Source organism: Ambystoma mexicanum, chromosome 2p (assembly GCF_040938575.1).
Source record: "Ambystoma mexicanum isolate Mex_15411 chromosome 2p, UKY_AmexF1_1, whole genome shotgun sequence".
Classification (NCBI taxonomy): Eukaryota; Metazoa; Chordata; class Amphibia; order Caudata; family Ambystomatidae; genus Ambystoma; species Ambystoma mexicanum.
The window spans coordinates 311,196,210-311,215,429 of record NC_090923.1 but is presented as its reverse complement, the minus strand read 5'-3'; positions in this window follow the sequence as shown (position 1 = coordinate 311,215,429).

The following is a 19,220-nucleotide window of genomic DNA, read 5'->3' as shown; positions in this document are numbered from 1 at the left end:
GCGAGGGCCAATCAGATTGCGTGGGGTACTAATAAAGTATATTTTCTCTTCATATATATCTTATAAATAACTCCATCTTCACAGTAAAATACAACAAAACGCTCATTGGTGGTTATGAAATAAAGATACTCATGTTGATTAAAGAATAGCAGGCTTTGGAGTGGCAGGAAAAGTGAGGCGGCAGAGGCAGGACGGTGAGATTGGTGAGCGAGTTGCCCCTGAAGTGTGGCTTCTTCTCCTGGATGCATGCGCCTGTCGAGCACACTCTTGTACCCCATAAAGCTGCACTTACACTGTGTGAAGAAGAGGTTGTAAGCGATATTCAATCAACACTACAGCTAAGTCAATGCCTAGTCTGGGATGCTGAGGAAAACCCTTATTGATGTATTTTTATATCCAGTTCAGTACTCTGGATGACAACCCTTGTATAACACCCCCCTCTTAGAATCCCCCTGACCCCACTGAGCCAAGAAGTAGGTTTGTTTTGCAAATTGAAAGGTTTATTTGAATATTTAAACAATATTTATATATATATCACACTTCTATGAATAAATTGATAATGTATATTACACTTGTGAATATGAGCAGTAGTCAGCAAGAGGTAACTTATAAATAGGAACAGAAGAATAAGGTGGGAAAAAATGCTTTATATGGTTCAAGGAAACGCAAGGTGGAATAAAATGCAGTACAGAAATAACTTGTTATGATTTTAGCAAAGGTAATATGATCACTATTTCTTTTGACAATTCACTCCCCCCCTATGCAATACCAGAAACGGAAGGAGAGCACACAGTCTTCAAGAATCCCAACAAATCACACTTTATAATGAAATACACAGTTCCAGTTCTCCCAGCAAGCTTAGGGAAAACAGGGATGAGTTTTAAACACAGGCGAATTACTTTAATGTGGTTTGCAAGGAAGTGAAAAGGTGCTAAAATTGCTTTTAATTCCCTCTAGAGGTTCAGGGTAGGTGATGGTTACTTTATATTAGTTCAGGCTCACTTTAACAATACTCTATGAATGATTAGCAGATTGCAAACGAATTTTAGCAAAAAGAAGCAAAAAGCTGCTGATTTCTACAGATGAAGAAATAGGGCCAAATCGCAAATCGCGGTAAATTTTGCGAGTGCGTGTCTCGCGATTACGGGAAAAGTATAGGGAGTAGGAAGTCGGTTCTAGGTTCGTTGGAAAGCCTAGATTCTAAGCTGCTTTCAGATGAAAGTTAAATTTCGTTCCTAGCCCAAACGGTACCAGAGATACGGACGATTAAATAAAGGTTGTTTTTCGGATTTAAAGTAAACTCAAAATGACAGGTGACAGCTTGCAGCTGCAGAATTGACAGGTGACAGTTGTGCAGCTTTAAAAATGACAGATGACACGATTTCTAGGAGGCAGTTCTACTTAGGTTAAAATAGTTTGGATTAGATTATTTTAACTAAGAGATTGGTTCTGCACAGTTCTGCTAGGTACTCACAAGGTACTCACAATATAAATTTGAACTAGGCCTCGTCACGGATCTGGTCAACACGTCCGGCTGCGGTTCTGTCTGCTCCGCGGGTCAATCAGGCACCGGTTCTGCTCACAGCGATCTGGGTCAGCTCTGCTCTGCTGGTCTAGCCTCTCTGGATTCTGGATGTAACACTGCTTTCTGGGTACTGCTACAGGTTCTTGCAAAAATTCTTGGCAAAATTTTAAACAGCTCGCCCGGCTGTTGAAAAGTTTGGTTAGTTTTGGGGCCTGCTGAAGAGGATTCAGCTGGTGGATTCAGGCCTCTCTGCTACAAATTCTGGAGTTAATTTCTGCTACAGGTTCTGGAGATTGATGGATTTGAAGTCTGGATCTCTGGATGTGAAGTCGTCGGTCAGCATACTCCGCAGCAAATGGAATTGAATGGCTCTACTTGTCCCAGCAGTCTCTTTTTATGTGTTTTGAAAATGGGTGTGTGCCTGGGCTTAGCTAAGCCTTCCCCTCTCACTTATCATTGGCCAATTCCTCTTCTCTCCCTTGATTGGGGGGAGGAAATGTGAGTCAGAGTGATGCTGTAGGTTTTATGGTCAGAGGAACTTCCCCTTGTCAGATTGCACACAAATCTATTTCTGACCCAAATACATATTTATCTACGTACCATTTTTCTAATATTATAGGTCCAGTTAACATATTTTCTGTAGCACCAAACCATCCAATCCCTGTCTTTGTATGATGTCATGTCCACTGATGACAGAATTCTCCCCTTTTCATCCAGATAACGACCTCTAAACCTTTGCAGATTTTACACAAATGTGCACCAGGGATATGGGTTACAGATGATAAAGTGACAGATTTTTAACATGCATACATTTGGAGTGAGACCCTATTTTCTGCTAGCAACCCCCCAGAATACACCACAGGGTCCTAACGCCTCTTAAAATGTTCACAGAAAAATCACAAAAATAATGATATTACTTATATAATTCTGACAAGTCCGCACTATGAGTTATCTATTTTTTTAAAATTGGTCAAAAAGGGGTGTGGCTTCCCACATCACAGGGTGAAATAACTGGTTTATCCACTTCCCCCAAGCCAGCTTGTTCACAGAGGCACAGCTGCCCCCCAGTTTCTCCCAAGAGGAAGCTATTTTACGACACCCCCAATATAACATTTGCCTGAGTCAAGGAAGTTGCATTGTTTTGTCTCTTCCAGTTCCCAGGTGCTCCACCCCTAATCTAATCAGAGAGGTGAACTCCTTTTGGCAAGTGGCAGCAGGATGCAGCTAGGCCTGGGAAAAGTGGCTGTTGATCCAGTTTCAACTCCTATCGGGGGTAGTTGTCAGGCAGAATTCAGTTTCATTAAGCCAGGTTTCAGCTAAGTGTCACTTTTTGTTCCCAGTTTTCTACATTCAAATCAAACTGACAATTTGTACCTATACGTTAAATAATTACTTCCTTCAAGTCATTGTAGAATATAGTTTTACATTGTATCCACCTCTTAGCAAGTCTTTCCTTGGTCTGGTTTTGTTTCATTTGTTCAGTTTTACACAAAAGTCTGGTGGTTTTAAAACGGCGGCTTTCTGATAGTGGTGAGTACTGGTAATGCAACCATTTTAGGAATTAAGAAAATGAATTCCCCACAGTTCTGAGTTGCTTTTTGGCAATCAGCATTGCCATTCCCAATGGTTTCAGGCTACTGTGTGTGTAGCCCAATGGTGGTTTCAGGCAGTGCCCTCCTGTGCTCACAACATAGGCAAAAATGGGTGGCAGCCTATTCTTCATGTTTTCCCTGTGCACTCTCTGGGGAGTTCTGGCCATCATGATGTTTTCCATGCCAGTACTGCACAGTTTTATGGTAGGGCTTGGATGCATGGGTAAAAACATCCTACAAGCCCCTCCTCTTGCGATGGCCATTCTGTCCTGTCGCTGATGGAACTCGCAAGATCTGGGTTGTTCGCCTCCTCTTCTTCCAATTCCATGGATGGCACAGTTCAGCATCTTTTCCTCCCTCCAGTCGATCAATCAGTTCTCCTTGCTGGTCCTGATGGGAGGATTGGGCGGTACCCTGGGCCCCTCGGGTCTCTGCTCCCGGTCCCCGGCCGTCCTCCTTGGTCAGTCTCCATGGTTTCATCTCTTCTAGGATGATAAAGCAAAGCGGCAATATCTATTCGTAGACATTTCTTCACCACTATTAATGGTGTGGCGAACATATACATTTATGAATCAGAAGATATGAACATATACATTTTCTTTTTTAACTTAGGAGACAAGAACATATATATATATACAAGGATCACAGAATTTTATATGCTATATGTGGAATATTTTAGGGTTGGAACTGAATTACTCTGGGGTGCCCCCTCTGGGATTCCAGTGGATTTCTCCAGTTGTTGCAGAGTGTGCCTGGGATGGCAACACTTTAGCTGATTTATATGTACCCACTTGTCTTCCCCATCTGCCAAACCGCCTTTGGGGATGCGGATCTTGTAGGTCACAGGGGAGATTTTGTCCCTTCCATGTAGGCAAGAATTTTCGCTGTTTGGCCTGGTTCCTTTGGAAATTGTATAGATAGACCTGATCACCCACCTTATATTCCTTTCGGGTAGTTTTCAAATCATAGTGGGTTTTCATACTCTCAGCTGATCTTTCTAGATTCCGCTGAGCATAGGCAAAAGCATGCTGAAGGTGTTTCCTTAAATTCTCCACATACTCATGAGTTGTGGAGGCATTTATCAGGGTCTGCTCTTGAGTCCTGTAGAGCAAATGCTGGGGGAGCACCATCTTGCGTCCCGTCATCAACTCAAATGGTGAAATTTTAGTTGCAGATGAAGGGGTAGATCTGATGGCCATTAGGACCAGAGGTAATCAGATATCCCAACTTGGCCCAGAATCTGCCACAAACTTTTTTAATATGCTCACAATGGTTCGGTTGTATCTCTCCACTGCTCCAGAAGAAGCTGGCCTGTAAGCAATGTGTAGCTTCCTTTTAACCCCCAGTATCTCCCACATCTTTGTCATTACTTCACTGGTGAAGTGGCTACCCCTGTCTGACTCAATCCTTTGAGGTAGACCAAAACGGGAAAAGATGTGGTTAATCATCAGGGCAGCTGCTGTTTCTGCCTTGCAGTTTGGGGCTGGGAGACATTCCACCCACTTGGTAAATAAGCATGTAACGGTCAACATGTACTTGTTTCCTCTAGACGAGCGGATTACAGGGCCTACAAAGTCGATTTGCAAAACTGACCATGGCAGTGTCATCCCCCTCTTTTGGAGAGGCGCACGGTGTGTGAGGGATGATGGCTGAAATTGTGCACACACAAGACACCCCTTCAAGTATTGGTCGAGGTCCTGCCCCATGTGTGGCCAGTATGCAACCTCTCTTAAGATTTCCAGTGTTGTGTGAAACCCCCTATGACCGGCGGTGGCCGCATCATGGGCGTGACTTAACATCAGGCTTCGGAATGAGGTAGGAACCACCCACTGATCATGGCCAGCTTGGGATTTCCTTACCAACAAACCGTCTTGGATTCGGAACATTATTGGACATTTCATCAACACTCTTAGGTCCTCTTTCCCAATGTAATCTGTGTCCGTCAGGGGAAAGTTCTCAGGGTCCTCAAGGTGTTGGTAAAACTTACCAATGATTGGATCCCCCTTCTGAGCTGTAATCAAATCAGCATCAGGGGTCTCCTTGCTCCATTGGGCAGTTGAAAGATCATTGTGAGCATTTGTCTGGGACCTAGTGATCGCAGTGACCTGGATTTCCCCCAACAGGAACTCTATTTCTATTAGATCCCCTTGGATGGCCCCGGTTTTGGTCAGCTGATCAGCTAAGTCATTTCCAGTTTTGTCTGGTCCCTCTACTTTGGAATGACCCTTGATCTTTTTCCAGTAGATGGTCATCCCATTCGCTGTGACCCGATCATCAATATTTTGGATTAACTTCCCATGTTCCAGGGGTTTGTTATTAGCGCATAACATGCCTCTGGTTTTCCAATTAACCAGGTGCTCCACGAACCAGTTCCGTACATAATCCGAATCTGTGATTATGACCAGTTCATGGAGTTGATGTTGGACAGCAGTGAGGATGGCCTGATGCACAGCCATCAATTCTGCCACCTGACTACTTCGGGGACCAATTTTGTATCCAGCGGAGGGTTCTGGTGACTCATTCACCCATGCATTCCCTACGCCGGCCACCAGTTCTTTCTCCCCGTTGTCGTCAACATGGTACGAGCATCCATCCACATAGACAGTGGGCATTCCCTCACACTTGTCTTCTTCAAAGACTTTGTGTGGGGAATTAAGGTATGCCTCCATGTTGTCCTTGATTTTTAGACTTTCGTCCTCGAGACAGTTTTCTCTGGCACAATCATGCAAGTCAGCCAGACCTTGCGTGAGGGGACTCTTCCTGTTTTGGCCATATCTGACCTCTAAAGGAAAGCCTTGCATTGACAGAATCCAGGAAGTAATTTTGGAATTACTCACATTTCTGGCCTGGATGCTGTCACTTTGGAGATATTGCAGAGGCTGGTGTGGAGCCTCCACTATGATGTGTTCCCCCTGGATGAACGGGCGGTAATTCTTCAATGCCCACACCGTAGCCAGGAGTGCCTTCTCACAATCGTTGAATTTTTCCTCCACAGTGGATAAAGTTTTGCTCGCATAGGAGATTACTTTATTGACCTTGTCATGCTTTTGGTATAATACTGCCGTCAAGCAGGTATTAGAGAACCCTGTCTCCAGGAAGAACTCCTTGTTTCTGACAGGGTAAGCTAGGCAAGGCGCTTGTGAGAGGCTTCTTTTGAGTTGTCCTACTGCCCCGGATTGTTCTGGACCCCATTCCCACTTGACCACCCCCTTCAAGAGATGAATCAGGGGTCTAGTGATCTCTGAGTAGCCTTCAATGAACTTTCTGCTGTAATTAGTCAGTCCAAGGAGGCTCCTTAGTTCCCGCAGAGTTGTGTGATCCTTCAGTTTCTGGAGTGCTTCCACTTTCTTTTCCTGAGGATAGAGACCCTGAGGAGTAATCTCATGCCCTAAGAAATTAACACGGGTTCTACACCACTGTGCTTTCTGAAAGGAAAGTTTTGCTCCGGCGGCCCTCAGCTGTGTCAGAACATAACGGATCTCCGCTATGTGTGCCTCCACAGATGAACTTTTGATGAGGACATCATCTACATAAGCCAGGTTACCCCTCGCACCCAGGTCGGGCATGGCCTTATGTAGGAAAATGTTGAATTCATTGCCGGAGTTGAGGTATCCGAAGGGAGTCCGGGTCCATGTGTACTGCTGGCCCCCAAAGGTAAAAGCCAGTTTGTATTGGTCCTCCCTACTGACAGGCACGGTCCAGTATCCATTGGTCAGGTCTATTGCAGTGAATACCTGTGACCGTTGAATCTGGGCCAGCCTTTGGTCAATGTAGGGCAGAGGCCATCGGGAAGTATGGACCCGTTTGTTGAGCTCCCTAAGGTCGGCGCAGAGTCTCCACTGGCCGTTTGGCTTCAATATTCCCAGCACCGGATTATTGAAGGTGCTGTGTACTGGACGAATTATTCCCCGGGACTCAAGGTTCTTAATTATTTCAGTAAGGGACTCCATGGATGCGAGAGGCAAACGATATTGCTTCACAAACACTGGAGTAATTCCAGGGTCCATTGGAATTGTTGTGGTGTGGATGTCGGTGCGACCACAGTCATATGAGTCTACCGCAAAGAGATCTTGAAAATCCAAGAAAACGTGTTTCAACTTTTGCTTCTGTTCCAGAGTCACACAGGCATCAGCTAGTTTGACTCTCTCTTCCACCATCTACCTGAAGCCTGGAAAGACTTCTGGTTTGGCTATCTCAGCGGCCTCCTCCAGCTGGGTGGAGAAGTCCCTGGTCAGAGTGCTGATTTTGACTGGAGGCTTCAGGTGGGAAAGGCAGCCCTCATGGACCTGGAAAATCACCTCATCCCTCCTGAAGTCACAAGTCACATCTTCCTTACCATAAGGGCAAGAAGTGTACACCAGGAAGTTCCCTCTGTGCCAGGTGAAAATCCTGTCTGGTGTTGGGTTGTCTTCACTGTCACTGTCAAAACAGTCCTTGGGGATCGGTCCTAACAGTTAATTTCCTAAATCAATGGAGAAATGTCGGTCATCAACCGCCATTCCAATAATGGTGCCTGCGGCTAGAGTAATACTCTTTAAGTCGCTGTTATCCACCGCTATTGGAATGGTGTCATGTTCTATGTTGACTAATGGAGTTGGGTTTACCCCCAACCCTTGCTGTTGGAGAGAAGCATTTAGATGTATGTAAGCATCAAGGTTTTTTAATTTTTGTCCTCTTTTAACTTTCACTTCCAGGGAGAATTGTCGGGTCCTTTCTGGGATGGTGACTTCCTCTTTGATCTGAATTTCAACTGCATAAGGTAGCAATTGAGCTGACCTAAATGCTTTTTCTGGACCATCAAAGCCCATGGGATTATCCGCTAATCGGGACCAAGCTTTGAAGTTTATTAGGTCCAAACTAATGGCAAAGCGATTGAGAATGTCACTGCCTAAGTAAAAGGCGGCAGTGACGTCTCGCACGACCCAACAATTATGGACTATGCTCTTGTTGCCAATGGAGATTTTGAGTATACACCTGCTTGGCAGGAGATGTTTTGAATTGGGTGCTTCCGGGTCCATTTCCCATTTGTCTATCAGTTTGAATGTGGGAATGGCTGGATCTTTTGGGAGTTGGCGGAGCATGGCTTCGCTGATGAAGCTCTTACCGTTGTTCACGCACACTCGGGCGAGAACAGAGTCCTTCCCATCATTTAACTGAACAGGGATGAACAACTGCTCTCCAATTTGCTGAATATCAGCCAGGCTCTGAGCTGATTTCACATCTTTCTGGAATATAGGAGTAGGAGTGTCTGATTGTGGATTGGTAAAGAATTTCAGAGTATTTCCTTCCAGTGTGGAATACCACCTTAAACTGGAAGGAAGGTTGATTTTCAGAAATAGAGAGGACCCCCCATCACCAGTCTGTTGTCCTACTGCTATTACTGTCACGTCTGGAATTTGGTTGTTCTGGAAGTGAAATTCTACTTGGTCAGATTTTTGTTCAACCATGTGGCAGGTGCCATTTAAACTAACATGGTTGACACTCTGTTTTAATTTTATTGGTCGGCTAGTCTGGGTCCAGAGGACCTTGTTTACACAATCTATTAGGGATGACAACCTTCTCAGAGGTCATTCCCTAGTAAACAAGGGGTGCCCTCTGGAGTCACTACTATGACCGGGTGTTTCACCTTGTGTGGCCCAATTTTAATGTCCAAGTCTGCAGTCCCCTCAATGGGAATTTCCTTCCCATCAAAGTTCTGCAGTTGTCCAGTAAGAGAGGTGAGAGGAATATGGTAATTCTCCCCCCTTCCTGCATTTAGTTCATCAAAGGCCCTTTTGAACAGAAGTGTATCTTGGGATCCAGTGTCCACCAGTGCCAACATTGTACCCTGCCCCTGTACTTGTACCGGGGCATAATATCTTCCCTCCTTCTCCTCAAGGGGGCACAGATAATGCACATTTTTGGACAACTGGTGGGCTAACTTTCTGGTTTTGGACATTGCTAGCGAAGAGATTTGGGCAGAATTCTGTGAAGAGCCTGGGGAATCTGAAAGAAAAAGTTGGCAACTGGAGATCAGAGCCATTGTGGGTTCTCCTGGTTCCGGTTCTGGGCCGCCCCCCCCCCTTTTTGGAGGCAGTCACCAGGATGGGTTTGAACCAGGGGATTTCGGTATTGTGGGTTCTGGGATGAGATGATGGGCGGCGGTAGCTCAGTCTCATTATATCCCCAGTCTGGATTGGAATCCCTTGGGACCCATTTTTCTTTGGGAGGAGTTCCCCCATCTCTGAAGGAGAAGATCCTTTTCCCAGGATCTTCTGAGGATCCCTCTCCGTCAAATTGGAAGACCTGTACTTCCTCCACAAAGTGGGTCTGTTTGGGTCCTTTGTTTCTCCTACCCCCCCTCTGCTCCTTGGGAGGCAGGCATTCAGGGGCAGGAGATTTTGTTTCCGGTTCCTGGTTTTCCAGGGGCTGTTTACAAGTTGGGAAGGAAGCTTCCTCCAAGGCTTTACACCCCCCTTCCCCTTGTGCCTCCTCCCTGGGAACCGGTGGGTTATCGGGGTGCTGCCCCCATCATTGTTCTGGAGCACCAGGTCCAGAGTTTGGGGCATTCTGCGGTGGCATGCTCATCTGAGGGTTCTGTTGAGCCCTCAGTATGTGACCCAGATCCCATGCCATATTTTGGCGCTCAAGTTGTGAAACCCGCTCACGCTGATGCGGGGCTCTATTTTCTCCCCTGGGCTGATCCCGGGAAGGGTAGCTATCCCTTCTCTGGTAATACCCCGGATTGGGAAGATTTGGGTACCCCTCCACCCTTGGCCTCCCCTCTCCCGGATTAGGTTGTCTGGGCTCAGGCAATTGGGGAAAGAAGGATGGATGGTTTTGGGGTTGGAAATTGGGTGGATACCTGGGAAAAAAGTTCTGCCCAGGATTTGGAGAATTTCTGCCCTTCTGTGAGAAGTTGGGAGGGAAGTTCCCTGGGTTAGGTGCTTGGCTGGATCCCCCCCTTGGGCTGGAGGAGTCCACACATAACCCAGGATTGGTCGGTTTCCCTTGTAGCGGGGACTTACATAGTCAGGGGAGTGGGGGACCCCATTTGTGGGACTACCTCCTCGACTCCCTGTCTGTGACTGGCCCGAGGGCCTTCTGGGCTGTGAATTATTTGGTGCAGGCAGGTTTTTAGGCCCCCCCATCTCCAAATCTAAAACGGGGGCAACCTTTACTTCTGCCACCTTGGCAGCAGCAGGGGTTCTGTTGGTTTTGGGGTTTTTCGGCGTGTTTTTTTTATTTTTGATGGGCTTCTGCACCTCATAGATCCGGGTAGCCTATTCAATGACCCAGTCTAAAGATCTTTTCTCATGAAAATCTCTCACGAGCTGGGTCATTATGTATTTGGGTAAGGCATGGAAAAACGTATTGATAAATTCTCTGATATCCGTGCGCACCCTTCTGGTGGTCTGCGCAAAAGCACGCTTTAATTCTTGCACAAACTCTTGTGGGGCCTGATCCTCCCCACATTGCAAATTGTAGGCTGCCTTGCGAGCCTCTTGAGGATTTCTGTGCACAGAAAAATGTTTCAAGATGGCCACCCTGTATGTGGACCACCTTGAATGGTTTTGATCCTCCAGCCCCGCAAAGAAACTGGAGTATTCTGGTGAGAAGGTCAACTTTACATATTGAATACAGCTTTGGCTGTCCTGGGCTCATGTGCACGAGGGGACATGGGGGTGGCAGAGTCCAGGGACTGGGAGAGATGAAGGCCTCTGGTACCAGGGCTCCTGAGGTTATGCTCAGGCGTTTCCCTTTCCCAGCGCACCTCGTCTCTATCAGCCCCTGCTCCCTGTTGCAATGCAAGAGCCAGCGCTTTCAGTTCCTCAGTTAAGGCCTTACTAGACTCTATCAGTCTCTCCTGCATCGCTACCTGTTGCTGGAGCCTATCATTGTGCTGACAGAGAGCCTCATTTTCTCTCTGCGCCTCCCGATTGGTCCTTGAGTACCGTGCCAGTCTCTGCTGCAGGAGGGTTACCTCCTGAGCTGTGTCCCTATTGGCCTGCTCCTTTCTTGCCAGAGCATCCTCCACCCTCCTGGTGTGCTCTAACAAGTTCTGGTGTTCTTTTTGGAGGTCACCCAGTCCCTGGAGGGCCAGGTGAGTTTCTTCCATTTTCCTTTTTAAGTGGCAGACTTCCTGGCCTAAGGTATCCCTTTCCTGACTAAGAGCCTGCATCTGTGCCGCCAGGTCGTCCCTTTGCCTTTGGAAGGCACCAGCTTTCTGGCGCTCCTGGTCAAACTCTGCCTGGGTATCCAGGTCTTTCAAAATCAGTTTATTGCTCTCTGCCTTCTCCCTATCTAGGTGGCTTTGCAGGGTGACTACCTGCTCGGCACGTGCCCTATTGAAATCTAATTGTTGCTCCAGCTTTTTCTGGCGCTGCAGTAGGGAGTCCAAACCTTCTTGGTACTCCTTCTGCAAGGCCAGAAATCTGGTATCCTGGTCCGCCTTTTCCTGTTGCAGCACATCCATATCCTCCTTTATTTAAGTGATGTACTGTCTGCTGTCCTTTTCTGACTCCTGAGCAGCCTCTGCTCAGAAGAGTCCAGATCAGATTGGGCCTTCTCTAACGCCATCTGTTGCCTATTTGCCAGATATTGGCCTTCAGCACATTTGTCCTGCATGGCTCCCATATATAGGTACAAATATGCCGCTATCCTGGCAATCTTATTATGTTCATCTTTGGCTTTAGGGGCCATATAGAGTTCACTCAGGGCTACATGTAGGGGACCCTGATCTCTCCATATATCTGACCCTGTTTCAGTGACCTGTTGCGCGATTGCCTGCAACCAGACCGTTTGGTCCTGATGAGTCCACTCACCTCTCACAAATAGCTTATGTAAAAAGTGCTCTCTGGCTATTTTGATGTCTACCAGTGTCGTCATTCTGGAATTTGAGTTCCTTCCTGACTTACAGATATTTGAATTTTATTTTGCAAAACAGACCGTTTCCTTAGAGCGTTCCTTTGAGGGATGCTTTCACAGTGTAAAACAGCGTGGTGATCTAACCGGATATGTGTATCTGGTCAGTTGGCACACTGTATTAACCTGCACAAGAGGTAAATCTAACCCAGGATATCCCGGACGAGCCCCCACTTTTGTAAGCGATATTCAATCAACACTACAGCTAAGTCAATGCCTAGTCTGGGATGCTGAGGAAAACCCTTATTGATGTATTTTTATATCCAGTTCAGTACTCTGGATGACAACCCTTGTATAACACCCCCTCTTAGAATCCCCCTGACCCCACTGAGCCAAGAAGTAGGTTTGTTTTGCAAATTGAAAGGTTTATTTGAAAATTTAAACAATATCTATATATATATCACACTTCTATGAATAAATTGATAATGGATATTACACTTGTGAATATGAGCAGTAGTCAGCAAGAGGTAACTTATAAATAGGAACAGAAGAATAAGGTGGGAAAGAATGCTTTATGTGGTTCAAGGAAACGCAAGGTGGAATAAAATGCAGTACAGAAATAACTTGTTATGATTTTAGCAAAAGGTAATATGATCACTTTTTCTTTTGACAATTCACTCCACCCCTATGCAATACCAGATATGGAAGGAGAGCACACAGTCTTCAAGAATCCCAACAAATCACACTTTATAATGCAATACACAGTTCCAGTTCTCCCAGCAAGCTTAGGGAAAACAGGGATGAGTTTTAAACACAGGCAAATTACTTTAATGTTGTTGGCAAGGAAGTGAAAAGGTGCTAAAATTGCTTTTAATTCCCTCTAGAGGTTCAGGGTAGGTGATGGCTACTTTATATTAGTTCAGGCTCACTTTAACAATACTAAAAGGTGTTGGAAAGCCTAGATTCTAAGCTTTCAGATGAAAGTTATATTTCGTTCCTAGCCCAAACGGTTCCAGAGATATGGACGATTAAATAAAGGTAGTTTTTCGGATTTAAAGTAAACTCAAAATGACAGGTGACAGCTTGCAGCTGCAGAATTGACAGGTGACAGTTGTGCAGCTTTAAAAATGACAGATGACACGATTTCTAGGAGGCAGTTCTACGTAGGTTAACATAGTTTGGATTAGATTATTTTAACTAAGAGATTGGTTCTGCACAGTTCTGGTACTCACAATATAAATTTGAACTAGGCCTCGTCACGGATCTGGTCAACACGTCCGGCTGCGGTTCTGTCTGCTCGGCGGGTCAATCAGGCACCGGTTCTGCTCACAGCGATCTGGGTCAGCTCTGCTCTGCTGGTCTAGCCTCTCTGGATTCTGGATGTAACACTGCTTTCTGGGTACTGCTACAGGTTCTTGCAAAAATTCTCAGCAAAACTTCAAACAGCTCGCCCGGCTGTTGAATAGTTTCATTAGTTTTGAGGCCTGCTGAAGAGGATTCAGCTGGTGGATTCAGACCTCTCTGCTACAAATTCTGGAGTTAATTTCTGCTACAGGTTCTGGAGATTGATGGATTTGAAGTCTGGATCTCTGGATGTGAAGTCATCGGTCAGCATGCTCCGCAGCAAATGGAATTGAATGTCTCTACCTGTCCCAGCAGTCTCTTTTTATGTGTTTTGAAAATGGGTGTGTGCCTGGGCCTAGCTAAGCCTCCCCCTCTCACTTATCATTGGCCAATTCCTCCTCTCTCCTTTGATTGGGGGAAGGAAATGTGAGTCAGAGTGATGCTGTAGGTTTTATGGTCAGAAGAACCTCCCCTTGTCAGATTGCACACAAATCTATTTCTGACCCAAATACGTATTTATCTACGTACCATTTTTCTAACATTATAGGTCCAGTTAACATATTTTCTGTAGCACCAAACCATCCAATCCCTGTCTTTGTACGATGTTGTGTCCACTGATGACAGAATTCTCCCCTTTTCATCCAGATAACGACCTCTAAACCTTTCCAGATTTTACACAAATGTGCACCAGGGATATGGGTTACAGATTAAAAAGTGTCAGATTTTTAACATGCATACATTTGGAGTGAGACCCTATTTTCCGCTAGCAACCCCCCAGAATACACCACAGGGTCCTAACGCCTCTTAAAATGTTCACAGAAAAATCACAAAAATAATGATATTACTTATATAATTCTGACAAGTCCGCACTATGAGTTATCTATCTTTTTAAAATTATGCTCTGGTCAAAAAGGGGTGTGGCTTCCCACATCACAGGGTGGAATAACTGGTTTAATCACTTCCCCCAAGCCAGCTTGTTCACAGAGGCACAGCTGCCCCCCAGTTTCTCCCAAGAGGAAGCTATTTTACGACGCCCCCAATATAACATTTGCCTGAGTCAAGGAAGTTGCATTGTTCTGTCCCTTCCAGTTCCCAGGTGCTCCACCCCTAATCTAATCAGAGAGGTGAACTCCTTTTGGCAAGGGGCAGCACGATGCAGCTAGGCCTGGGAAAAGTGGCTGTTGATCCAGTTTCAACTCCTGTCGGGGGTAGTTGTCAGGCAGAATTCAGTTTCATTAAGCCAGGTTTCAGCTAAATGTCACTTTTTGTTCCCAGTTTTCTACATTCAAATCAAACTGACAATTTTTACCTATACATTAAATAATTACTTCCTTCAAGTCATTTCAGAATATAGTTTTACACTGTATCCACCTCTTAGCAAGTCTTTCCTTGGTCTGGTTTTGTTTCATTTGTTCAGTTTTACACAAAAGTCGGGTGGTTTTAAAACGCCGACTTTCTGATAGTGGTGAGTACTGGTAATGCAACCATTTTAGGGATTAAGAAAATGAATTCCCCACAGTTCTGAGTTGCTTCTTGGAAATCAGCATTGCCATTCCCAATGGTTTCAGGCTACTGTGTGTGTAGCCCAAAGGTGGTTTTAGGCAGTGCCCTCCTTTGCTCACAACATAGGCAAAAATTGGTGGCAGCCTATTCTTCATGTTTTCCCTGTGCACTCTCTGGGGAGTTCTGGCCATCATGATGTTTTCCATGCCAGTACTGCACAGTTTTATGGTAGGGCTTGGATGCATGGGTAAAAACATCCCACAAGGTGGAAGAGAAGGTTTGGGTATTCCATATATTCTTTTCTAACTGTAAAAGCTGTTTTGTTGGGTGAGGCTAGCCACCCATGCAGCTCTCGATTCTCTGCATTGGCAAGATTGTGAACCAGTGTGAGACACAGTGGTGACTGACCTAGGTCACTGACACCAGTCCAATGGCTATTATTGCAGGGTCATGCAAGAGACTTCCGTAAGATACAAGAGTTCCAAAGCCATGGAGCATGGGTACTGCTGAGTGGAGATGACCATTGCAGATTAGTTGTTCAGGTTGCACAAGATGTGGCAATACTCGGGTTCTGCAACATGACAATAAGAAAAAGCCACCGGAGTAGGATGATTTTAACTAGAATAAATCAGAATAACCAGGCATTGACAGTTGAGCGTACTGCTTCGGAGGCTGTAGAAGATTTGTTAGGTGGTGATGCTGCTGGTGGGGAATATGTACCAAAAGCAGATGTCATGGGTATTGGGCTTATGCATACAAAGACATCCCCACAAATCTCCCAGAATAGGATAAAACAGCTGTGTGAAGGGATGAATGCATTTGCATGCAGTAGCCAATTGGGTGGGATGACTACAATATGAGGTGAAACAGCCCCTGAATAAAGTTAAACATATACAAAAGAGCTGAAGCAAAGTGGAAATAAAAGTGAAGATGCAGAGGACATTCCAGTAGGATGGATGTTCAGTTGGGTGGTCAGCCCAAGACAATGCACACCAGTAAAATACACCTCCTCAGTATCTACTGTGAGACTCTACTTCAATATGTTTACTTTTTCAAAGAAACACTTGTATTGTCAAATTATTATGTGCAGAATTAGCACAGTGCTAGGAGCATACTTTGATAGTGCCAGAGCCCTTTAAAAATCTAGGAAACAGAAAATGGTGTTGGGTTTGCCTAACAGACATATACAGCAGTATTTCCATCTCTCTGGACCAAAATCAAATGATGCAATTAAAGTCCACTGCTCATGGAGGCTAGCGGCTGAGTGATGTGCTTCGGAAGGATTTCAGCCCATTTTAGGATTTCAGGAAACCACATGCTGTTTCTCTAGCAATCAAAGGAGGATATCTTGAGGTTGAGCTGTATGTCCTCTGCACATTGATGGATGTGGATGTTGTGTAAAGCGAGGAGTGTTCAAGTGGTTCCATGTGAAGATTGAAGATCACGGGGGTGAGGATAGAGTTGGACACTGGAACTGATCTAGAATTATTATGAAAATGTTGAATTAGAAAGTTAGCAAATATATATTGAAAGCAATGGTGTAAAAAGGCATACAATGTAAAAGGAAGAAAGTATCTTTTCCCTGGTGAACAAACTTGAAAAAACAACATATGTTCTAATAAATAACACACAGAAAGCTCAGATTACTTACCAGCCTGTCAATAGTAAATTGGAGACCACTGTGTGTGCATAGCCTAAACCGTGTACATTTCACAACAAATAATCCACAAGAGGCTCATGCCAGGACTCACCTTTGTAGGTCTCATCAGCGTCCCAGTGTTGCGAGTGGCTAGCATCTCCCGTGGCGACTAGCACAGCAGGCTGTGAGGTCCCACTCTGCATAATATGTTCCCAGACCCGCTGATTGATGTTCAGCAATTACAGGAAACTACAGTTCCCTTTGTTCCGGCTATGCAAGCGTAGGATGTCATCCTGCATACATTTTTTTTGTGTGTCCCAGAACAGCTGTTCCCCGTTTCCCAGCAGTATAAAGGAAACGAAGGACAGGTACATGGTTGCCAGTGCTGGGTGAGATAAATTATACTGTTATCAGGTATTATGGCCAGCTGTATGGTGAGGCAAGTGGGGTATCTCTAGTGGAAATTGATTATACAATTTTCCCAGATTGCCTTCCCTAGAATGCCACTGAAATCTGCGAAAACACTGAGGGCAGGGGTGACGGCCTACCATCCGAGCTCTATAAGACCTATGATGATCTCCTACCACCAAAATTATTGAAGGTATATGAGGAGGCCTACGAGTGAGGTTGCTTGACTGCCAGTATGAATGAATCGATCATTATCCCCTTTCTCAAACCTTGGAAACCAGAATATTTGTGTCGTTCATACAGACCGCTCTCTATGCTAATCCAGGACACTAAAATACTGACAACTCTTCTTGCGGGGAAGCTACAGCAAATGATAAGTTCTTTGATGCAAAGGGACCAGATTGGCTTTGTTCTGAATAGGAGTACATAGTTGAATTTGAGAAGGATGCATCATGTCATTAAAAGAACCAGCCATTCGGAGGCTGCATTTGCAGTGTTCTCTTTTGATGCTATAAAGGCTTTCGACTCTGTGTAATAGGCCATGGATGTACGTGGCACTCCAGGGTTTTGGGACTGGTAAGGGTTTTCCTGGATGGATCCGATTAATATATGAGGAGCCGTTGGCTAGGATCAAAATGGGTAGACATGTTTCTGATGCTTGGAGACTGCGTAGGGGAACAAGACAGGGTTTATAGCTGTCCTCAATTATGTTTATTTTGGCAGTGGAGCCGCTGGCTGTCTATTTAAGAGCAGAATTCAAAGAGGCTGGAATAGTCATGGATGGTGTCACCTCAATTTTCTGTACGCAGATGACATGCTATTGTCCCTCCAGGAACCTGCCCATAATCTGCTGTTAGTCATGAGGTCTTGGATACTTTTACAACATTGTCTGGCATAACGGTAAGTAGGGACAGGTCTTGCATTTTAGCATTGGCAGCACTCACTGCGAGAGACGTTGATGAATTGCTGGATTTGGGCATTGGCTATTCCACTGAGTCATTTAGATATCTGGGGGTCAACATATGCCATAAATTCCAGTCTATAAACAGTTTGAGCCTTGGAGGGAATAGTAAGAGCAATTCAATTCTGCTATTGTCCCTCCAGGAACCTGCCCATAATCTGCTGTTAGTCATGAGGTCTTGGATACTTTTACAACATTGTCTGGCATAACGGTAAGTAGGGACAGGTCTTGCATTTTACCATTGGCAGCACTCACTGCGAGAGACGTTGATGAATTGCTGGATTTGGGCATTGGCTGTTGCACTGAGTCATTTAGATATCTGGGGGTCAACATATGCCATAAATTCCAGTCTACAAACAGTTTGAGCCTTGGAGGGAATAGTAAGAGCAATTAAATTCTGGGGCAAATTACCCCTGTTGGTAAATAGCAGAGCGGCTCTGGTTGAAATGGTGGTCTTGCAGTGACTGCTTTATTATTTTGCTGTTGTACCGTTCAGCATCCTCAGGCTTTTTTCAGACAGTTGGACTCTGTGATTAGGGGATTCGCATGGGGGGGCAGGGCAATAACAAAATAGCATTGACAACTTTATGTAGACACTGGGAGAGAGGCAGGGTGCAGCTACCCTGTGCTTTAACGATACTAACTGGCAGCCCAGTTGCAATATTTAACCTGGTGGTTGTCTGATGACGCAAGGTACGTATTTGATGCAACTGGTCATCACACTGATTGTGATGAAGGATGCACTCTGGGTACCCATGCACTGTTTGCCTTGTATCCCGACATTGATGAAGCTGGGTAGGGAGACGTGGAATCGAACGATACAGATGCTTGGTACTTGATATGATATGATATGGCATTTACAATGCGCCTATACACAAGTGTTTCAAGACCCGTACAATCCTCATATTCTATTACCAGCAATTGTGAATAAATGCAAAGGGGAAATTTAGAGCATGAAGACATGGGAGGCTGTGGGCCTGGACTCATGTGGCAATGTTTTAAAAATGGAATGTTAATGGACCACTCGTCGGTGATGGAAGAATGTTATCTCTGTGCGGGCTAGTTTTAGCTGTATATGAGGTTTACTTCGACTATCAGGCAGAAATGTTGTTGCATGCCTGCGGAGCCTGAAAGCGACAGTGTGTGGACGTTGATGCATGAACTGGAGGATTTAAGGCAGCAGGTGTTGAGGCCATGCACTGGATTGTTGTGGTGAACCATTAAATGTAAAACTGTGGTGGGAGGCTGATTTACAAAGAACTGTCGATGAGCAGGAATGGGAACGAGCTGATGAATGTCTGCTGGGCATGTATGCCAGACCAAAGAAAGCTATGGCTATGATTAAATTGATGGACCTTGTGTGTGTGCTGGCTAAGTGGAGGATTACTATGTCCTGGAAGGTGA